Below are 12,526 nucleotides of genomic sequence, written 5' to 3' on the forward strand. Positions count from 1 at the left end.
GTGAATCTTCCAGAAGCACCATTTTTTCTAAGTCATTTTCCTGAATATGAATCTGCGTAGCCCCCTATGGCTTATTCATTCATTTAAAAAAATCCATTCATCCCACAGATATTTATGTCAGGCCGTATGCTAGGTGCTGGGGATGATGATGAGTGAAAGAGTCTAGTGCTAAGTCCCCGAGTCTGAATGAACCCCACACTCTTCTGTATGATCTGTAATACTTCACCATTTCTCAGACAGGCCTTTGCTGTCTTTATTTCCCCAAATTGGAGTTCCACCTTTGCTCATTTTCATCCTGTGAATTTTGCTCATCATGAAAGGACCGATTCAAAGCCTCCCCACCCCCAATACTTCTCTGAATTTATATCGTTTACTGATTTGCTTCCTATCCTTCACTGTCTCATTTCTTAAATGCAGTTATCTTTTCGTATGTGTAGGTCTTATCCCCACAGTTAAATATAAATATAAACACCCTGAGGGGGATTCTCCCACAGTGTCTAGTTGGTAGAGTGTTTTGCAATATTTTTGGATTAATTGATTGACTTCTATAGAAATTTATTATTTGAGAGATCTACTCCATTATCAGTGAAAGTCATATATAGATATTTTCATCATCATACTCAATTATCCAATTGAATTTCTATTGTTTGAACTTTATATTAAATCTTCAATAAGCAGATATTTAATATCTACTCTCTACACTGAAAAATTGTTTAAAAATTCTATTCGTAAAGCAGGACACATGCTTAAAGTCAGGATTTCCTATTTTACTTTTTGTTACTTCTCATGTTTAATATGGCATTGAGCATACAGCAAGTGCCTGATTAAAAAAACGATTGATGGTAATATTTCCCCGTATTTCAATGATTGATTTCTTGTTGAACTTTGCCATTACATTCTGATGTTGTTAAAAGTAAGATTGTGTTTTGCCCACTGCTGCATCAGCAGTGCCCAGGACAGGCCTGCTACCTGTTAGAAAGAAAAAGAATCAATGAATGTGATGGATGGATGGATGGAGCAGTAGAGATTTCTTCAAGCCTAGGGTATTAGAAATTTCCTGAAGGAACTGGTATTTGAGCTGTGCCATAAAGGCTAAGGAAGCTTTACATGTGTGAGATGGTAATAAGGGCAAACCTGGACAAAGCAAACATCTTAAGCAAAAGCTTGATGGACCAGAAGAGTTCGACTGAAGTTGGCAAGATAGGAAGTGATGGAAAATAAGGTTGATGACTGAAAATGTGTTTGACATACTTGGGAGTCCATTGAAGGGACTTAAGCTCCTTGAGGGCAGGGCCAGTTCAGGGCTGTGTGCCCAGAGCTCAGCACAGTGCCTGCCACCCTGATATAATGGAATAATAAAAAACTTGTGGACGAAGGTTGACCCTTGGCCACTTCTCTGAAGTCATCCCTGTCGTTTTCCTGGCTCACTCTTATACTCTGTTGGTAGCCTTGCCCTCTCTTCTTTTAAACTTTTTTTAAAAAATAAATTTATTTATTTATTTATTTATTTATTTTGGTTGCGTTGGGTCTTCGTTGCTGCATGTGGGCTTTCTTTAGTTGCGTCGAGCAGGAGCTACTCTTCGTTGAGGTGCGGTGGCTTCTCTTGTCGCGGAGCACAGGCTCTAGGTAGTTGTGGCACGTGGGCTCAGTAGTTGTGGCTCGTGGGCTCTAGAACACAGGCTCAGTAGTTGTGGCTCACAGGCTCAGTAGTTGTGGCTCGTGGGCTCTAGAGCACAGGCTCTGTAGTTGTGGCGCATGGACTTAGTTGCTCCGTGGCATGTGGGATCTTCCCTGACCAGGGCTCGAACCCGTGTCCCCTGCATTGGCAGGCGGATTCTTATCACTGCACCACCAGGGAAGCCCAGCCTTGTCCTTCTTAAACTTGACTCAGAGCTTTTGCATTTGCTTGTCCCATTTCCTGAAACATCTCTTATTCGGCTCTGTCCTCTCTGACCTTCCTGCTCTTCCTTAAACATACCACCCTGAGACCTTTGCACTCACCCTTTATTTGATCACTCTTCTTGGAAAATTCTCCCCACCTGTTTTCATGGGACTCAATCTCTTCCTTCATTTAAACCTCTGCTCAAAAAGCTCTTTCACTTCCTCTAGAAGCCTTCCCTACCAGCCTATGTAGGGAGTGCCTCTCTCCTTCTGTCACTCTCAATCCCAACTTTTATTTTTCAATTGTTTTAATTTTCTTAATAGCATGTATCGCCACCTTACATTGTTAGAGTTGTTTCTTTACTATTGGCCCCCTCCCTGTTAGAATATAAGCTCTCATACCGTGGTGAGGACTTTTCTTGTTCACTGCTATTTCCCTGAAGCCTACCTTGAGCAGTGCCTGACACATAGAAAACACTCAATAAATATCTGTTGAATAAATAAATAAGTAGTTTAAATACCTTTTTCCTAAAACAGAAGGCTTTTTTTTTTTTAACTTTATTTTACAGTACTATACTCATTTGGCAGATAAGAAAGCTAGGGTCCAGAGGGTTTTTTGCCCTAGGTCTGCAACCGGTAAATTGTGGAATTTGAATTCAAGTGGTCTGACTCCAAAACTTTAGCTCTTAACCTGCAAGTAGTTCCATGCAGCTGGAGAGGGGAGTGGTCAGAGAGCTGGCTGGTGAGAAAAGCAACCAGCATCTTATGAAGGGCGTCTTAGAAATTCTGATAAAGAGTTTGAATTTTATTGGTTGACAATGAGAACCCAGTTGAATTGGAAGATTGGGGTACTTACAATTTCTATTTGATGGACTAAAAAAAATCGTCATCCCACCTCAAAAAACGAAAGTCTAGTGTTGTGGGAGTGCAGGATAGAGTCTGGAAGCCCTGTCCTCATCCAACAACTCTGTGTTGGGGCAGCCCTGAAAAGCCAGGAGAGGGCCTGGAGAGCGCCTCTAGGAGAGCTGGTGGACCCTCACCCAGGAGGAAGAGGGGCAAGCCCAGAGAAGTCACTGCCTGCGCAGCTGTGGACTAGCTCTCCCTCATAAAGTTAACAGAGTCGGTGGTTCAAGTGCATTTAAAAAATAAAAGGGATGTGGGAGATGGGAGGACTATGGCTTCATTAGGGCAACTAAAGACCATGTGATAATCATCAGTAGTTCCAGAACAGTGTCAGTTTGGAGAAATATCCTCCCTCCCTATTGCTGGAAGCACAAGAGAGCTGCAATAGCAAATCTGACCAGTAGCACAGTAGCTCTGCAAAAAGTCCTGCCAACTGTGAAGCTAACGTAGCTTAATTTTCAGGTCCCCTCCTTACAGGAGCCCCTTGTAAGACCTGGGAAGGGCTCTAGCAACATGTTCACATAGTTCAATGTTTCTGCAAAATTTGCAAAAGTAAGATAATTTAACTGCAATCAGTTAACACTGTTGCCACTCTCTACTCCAAGTCCCCTCTGTCACCACCCCTCCCTTGGCAGTGCTGAAGTGGTCAGGTCGTTTTTGGCACCCAGCTAAGGGGAACTGGAGTTGGGCATATATTACTGTGGGTTTGGGGAGATATATATGGGATGTTCAGTCACTTGCATGCATATTTATAATCTCAAACTGTAAGAAAGCCTTCAGGACTATTCTCTCTGCCAACTCACGCAGTATCCTGGCAGAAAAGCTCAGGGCCAGTGCTCATATTTCCTTATCAACCTGTCCTAAGGCATCTGGAATTATATGGGCAATGAAAGAGAAACATGGGGTGAAAGGTACATAGCCAGAAGCCATACTACTGAAAATTCTTCTGATCAGTGCTCGTTTAAAATGGAAAGCACTGGATCTGATTCTCATCAACAGCTAATCAAAGCTATCATTAAAAAATATTCCATCAACCATGTTGAAGGAAAAGAATGAACTTTCCTTCTACTCTCTCTATAGAAAATTATATAATAAAAATGTCATATGTGGTCTTCCTCCCCAAAATCCATACTTATTGTGAGAAAAACCCCAGACAAATCCCAATAGAAGGACATTTTACAAAATAAAATAACCAGTATTTCTCAAAACTGTCAAGGTCAAAAACAAGGATCGTCTGAGAAACTGTCACAGCCAAGAGGAGTCTAAGGAGATACAACCACAAAATGTAATATAGTGTCTGGTCAGGAACAGGAAAAGGACATTAGGTAAAAAATAAGGGAATCTGAATGACGTATAAACTTTAGTTATAAAAAAGTATCAATGGTGGCTCATTAATGTTAACAAATGTACCATACTGGGGACTTCCCTGGTGGTCCAGTGGTTAAGACTCCACGCTCGCAATGCAGGGGGCCCAGGTCCAATCCTTGGTTGGGGAGCTAGATCCCACATGCTGCAACTAAAAGATCCCGTGTGCCACAACTAAAGATCCTGCACCCCGCAACAAGGATCCTACGTGCTACAACTAAGACCTGGCATGGCCAAAAAAAAATTCATTAAAACAAATGTACCAGAGATTGGATCAAGATGGCAGAGTAGAAGGACATGCACTCACTCCCACTTGCGAGAGCACCGGAATCACAACTAACTGCTGAACGATCATCAACAGGAAGACACTGGAACTCACCAAAAAAAGATACCCCATATCCAAAGACAAAGGAGAAGCCCCAATGAGAGGGTACGAGGGGCACAATCACAATAAAATCAAATCCCATAACCTCTGGGTGGGTCACTCACAAACTGGAGAACAGTTATACCACAGAAGTCTACCCGCTGGAGTGAAGGCTCTGAGTTCCACGTCAGGCTTCCCAACCTGGGGGTCCAGCAACGGGAGGAGGAATTCCCAGAGAATCAGACTTTGAAGGCAAGTGGGATTTGATTGCAGGACTTCGACAGGACTGGGGGAAACAGAGACTCTACTCTTGGAGGGCACACACAAAGTAGTGTGCACATCAGGACCCAGGGGGAAGGAGCAGTGACCCCACAGGAGACTGAAACAAACCTACCTGCTAGTGTTGGAGGGTCTCCTGGAGAGGCAGGGGCCAGCTGTGGCTTACCATGGGGACAAGGACACTGGCAGCAGAAGTTCTGGGAAGTACTCCTTGGCATGAGCCCTCCCAGAGTCCGCCTTGAGCCCCACCAAAGTGCCTGCAGGCTCCAGTGCTGGGTCACCTCAGGCCAAACAACGAACAGGGAGGGAACTCAGCCCTACCCATCAGCAGACAAGCGAATTAAAGTTTTACTAAGCTCTGCCCACCAGAGCTCTACCCACCAACAGTCCCTCCCATCACGAAACTTACACAAGCCTCTTAGATAGCCTAATCCACCAGAGGGCAGACAGCAGAAGCAAGAAGAACTATAATCGGGCAGCCTGTGGAACAAAAACCACATTCACAGAAAGACAAAATGAAAAGGCAGAGGACTATGTACCAAATGAAGGAACAAGATAAAACCCCAGAAAAACAACTAAATGAAGTGGAGATAGGCAACCTTCCGGAAAAAGGATTCAGAATAATGATAGTGAAGATGATCCGGGACCTCGGGAAAAGAATGGAGGCAAAGATCGAGAAGATGCAAGAAGTGTTTAACAAAGACATAGAAGAATTAAAGAACAAACACCTAGAAGAATTAAAGAACAAACAAACAGAGATGAACCATGCAATAACTGAAATGAAAAATACACTAGAAGGAATCAATAGCAGAATAACTGAGGCAGAAGAACAGATAAGTGACCCGAAAGACAGAATGGTGGAAATCACTGCCAAGAAATAGAATAAAAAAAGAGAATGAAAACAAATGAAGACAGCCTAAGAGACCTCTGGGACAACATTAAATGCACTAACATTCACATTATAGGGGTCCCAGAAGGAGAAGAAAAAGAGAAAGAACCTGAGAAAATATTTGAAGAGATTATGGTCAAAAAATTCCCTAACATGGGAAAGGAAATAGCCACCCAAGTCCAGGAAGCACAGAGGGTCCCAACAGGATAAACCCAAGGAGAAACATGCCAAGACACATAGTAATCAAACTGACAAAAATTAAAGACAAAGAAAAATTATTAAAAGCAACAAGGGAATAATGACAAATAACATACAAGGGAACTCCCATAAGGTTAACAGCTGCTTTCGCAGCAGAAACTCTACAAGCCAGAAGGGAGTGGCACAATATATTTAAAGTGATGAAAGGGAAGAACCTATAACCAAGATTACCTGGCAAGGGTCTCATTCAGATTTGATGGAGAAATCAAAAGCTTTACAGACAAGCAAAAGCTAAGAGAATTCAGCACCACCAAACCAGCTCTACAACAAATGCTAAAGGAACTTCTCTAAGTGGGAAACACAAGAGGAGAAAAGGACCTACAAAAACAAACCCAAAACAATTCAGAAAATGGTAATTCAGAACACACATATGAATAATTACCTTAAATATCAATGGATTAACTGCTCCAACCAAAAGACACAGGCTCTCTGAATGGATACAAAAACAAGACCCATATATATGCTCTCTACAAGAGACCCACTTCAGACCTAGGGACACATACAGACTGAAAGTGAGGGGATGCAAAAAGATATTCCACGCAAATGGAAATCAAAAGAAAGCTGGAGTAGCAATACTCGTATCAGATAGAATAGACTTTAAAATAAAGGGTGTTACAAGAGACAAGGAAGGACACTACATAATGATCAAGGGATCAATCCAAGAAGAAGATATAACAATTATAAATATATATGCACCCAATAGAGGAGCACCTCAACACATAAGGCAAATGCTAACAGCTATAAAAGAGGAAATCGACAGTATCACAATAATAGTGGGGGATTTTAACACCTCGTTTACACCAATGGACAGATCATCCAGACAGAAAATTAATAAGGAAACAAAAGCTTTAAATGACACAATAGACCAGATAGATTTAATTGATATTTATAGGACATTCCATCCCCAAACAGCAGATTACACTTTCTTCCCAAGTGCACATGGAACGTTCTCCAGGATAGATCACATCTTGCGGCACAAATCAAGCCTCAGTAAATTTAAGAAAATTGAAATCATTTCAAGCATCTTTTCCAACCACAACACTATGAGATTAGAAATAAATTACAGGGAAAAAAATGTAAAAAACACAAACACATGGAGGCTAAACAGTACATTACTAAATAACCAAGAGATCACTGAAGAAATCAAAGAGGAAATCAAAAACTACCTAGAGGCAAATGACAATGAAAACAGGACCATCCAAAACCTATGGGATGCAGCAAAAGCAGTTCTAAGAGAGAAGTTTATAGCAATACAATCCTACCTCAAGAAACAAGAAAAACCTCAAATAAACTATCTAACCTTACACCTAAAGGAACTAGAGAAAGAAAAACAAACAAAACCCAAAGTTAGTAGAAGGAAAGAAATCATAAAGATCAGAGCAGAAATAAATGAAATAGAAACAAATAAAACAATAGCAAAGATCAATAAAACTAAACGCTGGTTCTTTGAGAAGATAAACAAAATTGATAAACCATTAGCCAGACTCATCAAGAAAAAGAGGGAGAGGACTCAAATCAATAAAATTAGAAATGAAAAAGGAGAAGTTGCAACAGACACAGCAGAAATACAAAGCATCCTAAGAGACTACTATAAGCAACACTATGCCAATAAAATTGACAACCTGCAAGAAATGAACAAATTCTTAGAAAAGTAAAACCTTCCAAGACTGAACCAGGAAGAAATAGAAAATATGAACAGACCAATCACAAGTGATAAAATTGAAACTGTAATTAAAAATCTTCCAACAAATCAAAATCCAGGACCAGATGGCTTCACAGGTGAATTCTGTCAAACATTTAGAGAAGAGCTAACACCCATCCTTCTCAAACTCTTCCAAAAAATTGCAGAGGAAGGAACACTCCCAAACTCATTCTATGAGGCCACCATCACCCTGATACCAAAACCAGACAAAGATACTACAAAAAAAGAAAATTACAGACCAATATCACTGATGAATATAGATGCAAAAATCCTCAACAAAATACTAGCAAACAGAATCCAACAACACATTAAAAGGATCACACACCGTGATCAAGTGGGACTTATCCAAGGGATGCAAGCGTTCTTCAATATACGCACCTATGGTCAACTAATCTATGACAAAGGAGCCAAGGATATACAATGGAGAAAAGACAGTCTCTTCAATAAGTGGTGCCGGGAAAACTGAACAGGTATATATAAAAGAATGAAATTAGAACACTCCCTAACACCGTACACAAAAATAAACTCAAAATGGATTCAAGACCGAAATGTAAGACTGGACACTATAAAACTCTTAGAGGAAAACAGGAAGAACACTCTTTGACATAAATCACAGCAAGATCTTTTTTGACCCACCTCCTAGAGTAATGGAAGTAAAAACAAAAATAAACAGATGGGACCTAATGATACTTAAAAGCTTTTGCAAAGCAAAGGAAACTATAAATAAGTCAAAAAGACAACCCTTAGAATGGGTGAAAATATTTGCAAATGAATCAACAGACAAAGGATTAATCTCCAAAATATGTAAACAGCTCACACAGCTCAATATTTAAAAAAACAAAAAATGGGCAGAAGACCTAAATAGACGTTTCTCCGAAGACATACAGATGGCCAAGAGGCACATGAAAAGCTGCTCAACATCACTAATTATTAGAGAAATGCAAATCAAAACTACAATGAGGTATCACCTCCTGCCAGTTAGAATGGGCATCATCAGAAAATCTACAAACAACAAATGCTGGAGAGGGTGTGGAGAAAAGGGAAGCCTCTTGCACTGTTGGTGGGAATGTAAATGGATACAGCCACTATGGAGAACAGCATGGAGGTTCCTTATAAAACTAAAAATAGAATTACCATATGACCCAGCAACCCCACTACTGGGCATATACCCAGAGAAAACCATAATTCAAAAAGACACCTGCACCCCAATGTTCATTGCAGCACTATTTACAATAGCCAGGTCATGGCAGCAACCTAAATGCCCATCAACAGATGAATGGATAAAGAAGATGTGGTACATATATACAATGGAATATTACTCAGCTATAAAAAGGAATGAAATTGGGTCATTTGTAGAGACGTGGATGGACCTAGAGACTGTCATACAGAGTGAAGTAAGTCAGAAAGAGAATAACAAATATCGTATATTAACGCATATATGTGGAATCTAGAAAAATGGTACAGATGAACCGGTTTGCAGGGCAGAAACAGAGACACATGTAGAGAACAAACATATGGACACCAAGGGGGGAAAGTGGCGGGGGGTGTGTGTGTGATGAATTGGGAGATTGGGATTGACATATATACACTAATATGTATAAAATGGATAACTAATAAGAACCTGCTGCATAAAAAGATAAATAAAATTCTAAGATTCAAAAAATAAATTAATAAATAATTTTTTTTTAAAAATGAAGAAAAAAGATAAAAACAGTAAAAAAAAAAAGAGATAACTAAGAAGAACTTGCTGTATAAAAAAATAAATTAAATTAAATTAAAAAAAAAAAAGACACATGCACCCCAATGTTCATTGCAGCAGTATTTACAATAGCCAGGTCATGGAAGCAACCTAAATGCCCATCAACAGATGAATGGATAAAGAAGATGTAGTACATATATACAATGGAATATTATGCAGCCATAAAAAGAACGAAATTGGGTCATTTGTAGAGAAGTGGATGGACCTAAAGACTGTCATACAGAGTAAAGTAAGTCAGAAGGAGAAAAACAAATATCGTATATTAACACATATATGTGGAATCTAGAAAAATGGTACAGATGAACTGATTTGCAAGGCAGAAACAGAGACACAGATGTAGAGAACAAACGTATGGACACCAAGGAGGAGAGCGGGGGGGGGAGGGTGGGATGAATTGGGAGATTGGGATGGACATATATACACTAATATGTATGAAATAAATAACTAATAAGAACCTGCTGCATAAAAAAATAAAATTCATGAATAAAAAAATTTTTTTAAAAAAGCAAAAACTAAAAATATACTACACTAATGTTAGATATTAATAATAGCAGAAATTGGATATGGAGTTTATGGAAATTCTGCAATTTTTCTGTAAATCTAAAACTGTTCTAAAAAATAATTTTAGGACTTCCCCAGTGGCGCAGTGGTTAAGAATCCGCCTGCCAATGCAGGGGACACGGGTTCGAGCCCTGGTCCGCGGAGATCCCACATGCCACGGAGCAACTAAGCCCATGCGCCACAACTATTGAGCCTGTGCTCTAGAGCCCGCAAGCCACAACTACTGAGCCCATGTGCCACAACTACTGAAGTCCGTGTGCCTAGAGCCCGTGCTCTGCAACAAGGGAAGCCACCGCAACGAGAAGCCTGCGCGCCGCAACTAAGAGTAGCCCCCGCTCACCGCAACTAGAGAAAGCCCACGCACAGCAATGAAGACCAAATGGAGCTAAAAATAAATAAATAAATAATTTATTAATAAATAAGTATTTTTAAAAATAGAGATTATTTTAAATAAATAAACTTTTTTAAAATCTCATATAAAGAAGCAATTAATGAGTATGCAGCCAAAATGGTAGGGGTAAAAACTTATTATAGAGGTCGGAGAAAATTAATAAAATATTTAGATTTCTCCTAGTTTTTGTGAAATGTATGGTGTTATAAAGTTTTAAGATTTGAAATTTATTGTTATTTCTTGTTTCAATCTATAGAAACGTTCTCTTTTGTATTCAACTTTGTAATTTTCTTAAGGAGGCCCTCTAAATTATATAAACTTCCAGTTCCACAAAACCTGGATCCACGCTTGTTTGATCATGTGTGAATAGTTAGAAAAGTATGTCCAGTTCAGCAACTGAGTACGTACTGTGTGTAAATAGTATGCTAGGACTTGCATAGGCGTGCAGGGTGGTGGTGGTTTATGAAGATTAATAGGATACGGTGCCTGCTCTCCAGACACTTACAGTTTCATGGGGGAGATGGTTATATGTCTAACATAGATGTAGCCTCCAAACAGACTGAGTGACCAATGCCCAGCCACTGATGCCAACCCTTTCTTTAACCATCCACCTCCCAAGGTCTGGAAGTAAAAGCACATTGGCCATTATTACTTAATTAATTTATTTATTTTAGCTGTGCCAGGTCTTAGTTGCATCACGCAGGATCTTCGTTGTGGCATGCGGGATCTTTTAGTTGCGGCATGCAAACTCTTAGTTGTGGTATGCATGCGAGATGTAGTTCCCTGACCAGGGATCAAACCTGGGCCCCCTGCATTGGGAGCGCATAGTCTTACCCACTGGACCACCAGGGAAGTCCCAGCCATTTTTTTTTTTAATTGTTCATACATTAAAAAAAAATTTTTTATTGGAATATAGTTGCTTTACAATCCAGCCATTATTAACTGATGTGGCTTAGTTCAGAGGACCATGCTCAAAAGCAACAGATATAGACGATTAATAATCATCACAACTTCGCAGGGGGCAACTGCAAGTGAGGGCTTTGGAGACAAGGCCATTGTCAACCTGCCCCTCAGCTTGTCTCCAAAGGAGGACTTTGACTCACTTTAGCTTCTCTAGAAGATTGATGTAGATTTAGATCTAGCTGGAATTAGCCACAAAATTCTAATCAAGCCAAAATGTAATGGGGGTGAGAACAACTGAGAAGACTCAAGCTTCTGTTAGGAAATTCGTTGCACTGAAACCTCCAGTTGGCTCTTGGTCGCTCAGGTAGTGAGGCGTTTGGAAGAAATAAAGTAGAAAAGAGGTTTGAGATTGGATTCCTACTTGTACGCAAGTCACAAAATGGAACCCCCAACTGTGGAGTCTGGAACTTTCATTTTATGAGAAGACTGAGGCCAGAGGATGGCAATCCTTGTGACACCCTTCTAAGGTACGTACTCTTAATCTCGTGTTACAGAGGATGGAATGGGGCTTTATGCAGGTTGGCCCAACCCCAAAGCCTGTGTTCTCAACTTCTGTGCAATACTGCCACCCATCAAGTCTGTATCTGATGGTCACAGGACAACCCCATAAACTGTGAAAGTTTTTGAAATGATTACGGAGCAAAGGTTTTTTAAAAAGTCTTTGTGACCACCAGAAGGGTAGGATAGGGAGGGTGGGAGGGAGGAGCAAAAGGGAGGGGATATGGGGATATATGTATATGTATAGCTGATTCACTTTGTTATACAGCAGAAACTAATACAACATCGTAAAGCAATTATACTCCAATAAAGATGTTAAAAGAAAAAAAAGTGTTAGTGCCGAAAAGGACCTGAGAAATGATTTCATCTAGCCCCCTTAATTCCCGACGGGAAACCTGAACTTCTGGGGAGTGAAGTTGCTTCCCAGCGTCACACAGTAGTTTCTGCCAGCAGGCTAGGAATTGAGATGCAATCCCCAGTTGTGTGCCGGTCCCAGTCTAGAGCCTGAATTAAGGGCTAGAACCCAGGGACAGGCATGCTCATTAGGAGAAAAGTGTCCTTGGAGAGGGAAGGGATAAGAGGAGGCAGCCAATAACAACTGTGACATGTTATGGGTGGAATTGAGGGACCCCCCCATTTATATGTTGAAGTATTAATCCCTAGGACCTCAGAATGTGACCTTATCTGGAGATAGAGTCTTTACAGAGGTAAGC

This window comes from Balaenoptera borealis (genome assembly GCF_965194805.1).
Source record: "Balaenoptera borealis genome assembly, chromosome: 21".
Lineage (NCBI taxonomy): Eukaryota > Metazoa > Chordata > Mammalia > Artiodactyla > Balaenopteridae > Balaenoptera > Balaenoptera borealis.